We start from the raw sequence: 5,904 nt of genomic DNA, 5'->3' as shown, positions 1-5,904 counted from the left end.
TATATACATATTTGCATACATACACACGAGGAGGTGCTGAGCAGTTCCTCGTTTTGGGTAAAAGAAAATATGCAGGAGGATCACTTAATTATGGTTTTATTCAGCATATTCCCCTCTCAAATTCATACACTTATTGCAGCGGTCCTTAAGTTTTGCTAAGCCCTCCAAAAGAACTCGGAAGTCTGGGCCTCTAACCAGGTCTTTCGCGACATCCTTAAAGCCAGGAACATTTCAGTATCCCCTGGTCTATACGTGTATATATATATATATATATATATATACATACGCACACATTTGTGTGTGTGTGTATGTAAGTTACTTATAAGCAGATTATTTTACTGTGTTAATGCTATTATTTCGCTTTTAGCATCCAAATAGAATTTTTCTCTGTTGAGCGGTCACCTATTAAACAACATAACACACTCAACTTGCTGAAATATGAAATCCTTTATTTTGAATCTGTAAGCCTTGTTCTCCGAACGAATGTGCAAGAATATATGTATGTGCATGCGAGTTTATATATACATGTACATGTAGAGATGTATACGTATGTTTAGATACACACACAAACAATACACTCAGACAGATACGCACAAACACACACAAACATATATTGATGGGTAGATAGATGGATAGATAGATAGATAGATACATACATACATACATACATACATACATACATACATACATACATACATACGTACATACATACACACAAACATACACGCACCCACACATTCATACACACATTTTCTCGCGGTGCTTCCGTCAGTTTTACAAATTCTGGTCACACGCAAGTCATTGGCGCATTAGTAAATTGTGGTTTTCTTTTCTTTACCTGTTCCTTTTCTTTTTTTCTTTTTTATTTTTTTTGAAAACAAATAAAAATAAAGAAGTAATCAATACAATTGTCCTAACAATCATATATTCAAGTGCAGTATTGAAATTTGAAATTCGAATTCAATTTTTTTTTTCTTTATATTCTATACATGATTTATAATTAATATCTTCTTGTCCGCAGGCAATTTTTATAGAACTGGTGATATAGTAGGTTGAATAATGGAAATTTATATCAGAATATTGCCAGAATCATTTTTTGCTATGAAAACGTATTTACTCAACGAGTTGCCTGTGTTTGAGGAAAGATTTTGTTGCTTAAAATATTAATGTATAGTATTATTACCAAGTGAAACGGCGGTGAGCTGTCAGATTCGTTACCGCACTGGAGAAAACGCTTAGCGGCATTTCGTCCATCTCAGCGTTCTGAGTTCAAATTCTGCTGAGGTCGACTTTACCTTTCATCCTTTCGAGGTCGATAAAATAAGTACCAGTTGAACACTGGGGTCAATGTAATCGACCTAACTCTCTCCCGAACTTGCTGGTCGTGTACCAAAATGTGAGGTCATTATTACCAAGTAATTCTGATTTTTAATGTTGGCACAAGACCAGCAATTTAGGGGGTTTCAGTTTATGCGATTACATTGGTGCTTATTTTATCGACCCTTTCGGTCGATAAAATAAGCGCCAATTGATCACTGGGGTCGATATACTTGACCACTCCTCCTCCAAAATTGCTGGCCTAATGCCAAAATTTAAAACCAATATTAAAATAAAAACTAATATAACAGTACATGTATGTATTTAATTTCCAAAATGATTCTCCTTCGATGCAACAGTTTATTTGCAACATATCACATAAAATGCTATGATATATATATATATGGGCTCCATCAAAGATATTATATAAAGATATTTTTTACAAACCACATCACATACTACAGATTTACAAGATGCTGACTTACCAATACGCTATAATCACTATCCTACTGATATGTGGATGCGAAAGGGTTTGTGCTCAAATTTGCCATTAATTTCATACAGCAGCTCTGGTTTTTGTTGGAAGAAAACCAGAGCTCTTAAGACAATGGCAGAAGAGAGCTGAGATGAGTTCGAACTAGATCTGGTCAATTAGGGATGGAACTGAATTTCAAAAGGCATAACTTACACAACAGTCAGCTGCCGTTTTCGAATAAACTGTTATAACACCAAGCTGCCGTGGATATAGGGCATCTGAACCATCCTGCGGTGTATCCAGAAGTTTAGGGCCGAAAACCTGCTTGCATGAGGTGGGGAACTTCTTCTCTGAAGATCTCCTACTGTTCAGATCTCCCTAAAGTTTCTTACTACTTCTATGCATATTCTAACGCTACTACAAGTTTTGTCAATCTTTCAAATGGTTCCTCTTTTGCAGTGAATGGTGGTTGTCATAGAGATAGTGTGAAAATATTTTTGGATAACTAACTACATGGATATGAGGTATGTTGTTCTTCTAAGCTGTGGATTAATCTCATCAAAACCATCCAAAATACTCGCTCTTCCTATGATCGGTATTTCATAATGAGGTAGAGCACCATCCTGCATCCAGATGTCATTGTCTGTGTCAAGCCGAGGTACGACGAAATCACGCAGCGTGTCGAGATATAGGTGGGAATTGACAGTTCCATCAAAGAATACAATACACCAGTCGAACGTACTCCTCCCCGCACACACATTCTTTAGGAAAGGCTGTTGGTCTCCAATACCAGATGAGGGTTCTCAGTGGAGTAGTACACAGCATTGTGTAAATTAACATGAGCATTCAACATAAATGAAGCTTCGTAGGTCCAAATTATTCTGTCTCTGATGTCAATGTCCTCATGCAGTAGCTGCAGTAGTCATTCGCAAAATTCTACACGTCTGTCATAATCGTCATCATTCCTATGATGTAGCAAACGAGGTCGCCAAATTTCCAATTGAATGTCTTTCATTATTCTCCGTAAACTTGTATTTGTAACTTCAAACTTGCACGAACTGCAGATGTTAATGGTGTGTTCTGATAGAAAGTCTTAACATTTTGTTTTTATTTTCATCGGTATTCACATTCTTCCAGCGCCCACTTCTTTTCTTGCTGGCTACTGAACCAGTCTTGTGAAACCTTTTAGCTAAAGCATACGTTGATTGTCGTGATGGAGGAATATCATTAGGAAACTCTTGTGCAAATACTGCAGTTGTACCCGTTGAATTTTTATCGTGTTTCAACCACTGCTCTACTACGAAAATTCGTAGCTGAAGAGTTAATTGTCGCGCCATACCAATATCGGCAACAACCATGAACAGAATGACATAAGAAAAACTAGCTTAACGATGATTAAGCGGTAAAGGGAGAAATAACACAAAAGTAATAGCTAAAAATAGTACAAACGTCATTCTGTTAGAAGATAAGATTAATTCGACAAGATGTAATTGTTACCGTGTTTCTGCTTTTAAATCATTTGGAAATTAGTGTTTACTATTATTAGAAATGGATAAAGCGACTTATCCCTGTGGGTGTATATATATAATACTGTGATACCTCGCAGTACGACTTTAATTCGTTCCATGACCGAAATTGTCTTTAGATTTACTCGTCTTACAAATCCATTTTCCGTATTGAAATTAACTAAAATATAATTAATCCGTTCCAGCTCCAAAAAACACTAAAAATAACTTTTATTGGTTTTAAATAAAAAAAAAGATATGGTTACAAGTAAAATGACAATTAAAAAAAAATACAGAATGCAAAAGTAATATGTAAACTGGTTTTATTAACTGAAGTACCTTAAACATGGGACGACATGTGTACTCGTACTGCGGACTTCCGCTTGTATCTCAAGACAAAAATTCGCACGAGTCTCAGCTCGTACAGCAAATTACTCGTACAATGATGCACTCGTACTGCAAGGTTCTACTGTATTAATAATAATAAAGAGTATGGAGACTTGTACATTCACAAAATTAATATTATAGTCATATACAGCATATTATAATGATCACTGCTGCGACTACTGCAACCTTGCAATATTGTCGGTGCAGCTTCATCAGGGTCTGTCCATTTGGTTGTTCTCGAAATGAACTGGTTGAAGTAAATTTTTGTTACAGTACTGTCGGAGGTTGGGGTGTTGTTATTTTTAGGTATGTGATGCCGACCACAACTTCACCCCAGTTGCTGTCCGAAGTTAAGGTTTGGTCTTAAAATAGGTTACGGTCGTGAATTTTCTTTTTGTAATGTTCTTTGATAGTTGTATGCTAATTTTGATTTCGAATGTAGTGCATGTATTAAAGGGTTCATGTTTACTCATATTCATTTTTTTTGGTTGGGTTGCTCCCTTATTTGTGTTGCATATTGTGTAGGGTGTTCGTTTTTTTATTAGTGATGTTTATTAAATATTTTTATATTTAGGTTATGTTAATATCATTATTTATATTAAACTTAAATATTGATGGATCGTTGGCTAGATAGTGATCCCATTAATGTTGAGTAAAATATTTCAAGGAACTCATACCGCAGCATAATATTTCTGATATAAATTTCACTGCCTCAAACATCATGCGCAGTAATAAATGAATCCAAACCTTATTCTGCAGTAGGCTCTGATAGTTCCCTGAAGGAATGCAGACACCAACTTGTAGCCCCTCTAACTAATATCTGGATAAAATCTTTAGATTCTGGTTATATACCAAAACGTTTCATATCCGAGTCTTAGTCTCTTAGTCTCTTGCAGAAATTTTGGAAAGGGTGGTGGAATGAAGGATAACTGGCATCCTTGTGAGTAACAATCTACGAAATTCTATCCAGTATGGCTTTCAGCGGAGACTGTCTAGCACATTTTTTACAAAACACTTTGATGATATCCTAAAGTTTCGGGAGAGAGCTCGTATACTTTTGTTATGTATCTTGATTTCAGCAAAACCTTCGACAGAATCGGTCACAACATTCTCCTGTAAAATTGTTTCTATTCTTTAATCCGTAAACTACTGCCCTGATTAAAGTATTTCCTGGTGAACAGAATCCAACAAGTTGAGATCAAATAGAATCAACTCAAAAGTCCAGCAAAAGTCTCCAGTGATATTCCGCAGGGGACTGTTTTGGACCCACTTCTTTTCCTAATCTATACAAACGACATCTCAAATGCCATCAAACACAGCAAACTACAAATATTCTCAGATGATTCCAAGCTTCAAAAGGTTATCTGTGGAAAAGACCGAACAAAACTTCATTCTAATCTACATGATCTAAGCCTATAGTCGGACAAACACACAGCAAATAATATGCAGTTAAATAAGGAAAAATTTGAACCCGTGTACATAGGAAAAAGAGAATGCGCTGAAGCAGTCACATTTTCTTTCTTCAGGAGAACTACTCACGGCATCAAATAATATCAGAGACTTTGGAGTAATTAATTGTTAGCTGGAGCGCTCACATCAACCATTAAGTCGATATGGCTTGGAAGATGCGCTCCTGGATTCTCAGATCTTTACGGTCCAGAGAGATGGTTATCTTCATTCCACTTCTTCTCCTCCTTTGAAGGGCCACACTTAGAATACTACTGTCCCCTTGGTTTCCCCATATCAAACAAAAGGTTACGAGAATTAAGTCACCCCAGAGACCAAACGATAAAAATATTAAAGGCATGACTGACCTTAATTACTAAAGGTGCCTTGAAATTTGAAACTTTATTTTCTTATAAATAGCACTATGAGCGCTACATAATTTGCACAATTCAGGCTCACAACACATAAATGCATTCCAGCACAATTACTTTTCCTCAACAGGCCCTGTTTTACGTAACATTATCCGAAAACAAATCAAATTTAAAAAAAGACCTGTCAGTTTCAAATGATCTCTTCAAAGGATACCAGATAAATCATTTATACCTGGATACAGCTTCTGCTACATGAATAGGCCTAGGATTCTATAAATTGGTGCTGTTAAATTAGACATAACCTGGGACAAGTTTCGGATGAAACATACCTAAGTTTATCTAAATTGTATACATACATATATACATACATACATATATACATACATACGTATATATATATATA

The sequence above is a fragment of the Octopus bimaculoides genome, chromosome 12, assembly GCF_001194135.2.
Source record: "Octopus bimaculoides isolate UCB-OBI-ISO-001 chromosome 12, ASM119413v2, whole genome shotgun sequence".
Taxonomy (NCBI): domain Eukaryota; kingdom Metazoa; phylum Mollusca; class Cephalopoda; order Octopoda; family Octopodidae; genus Octopus; species Octopus bimaculoides.
This window is presented reverse-complemented; position numbering follows the sequence as displayed.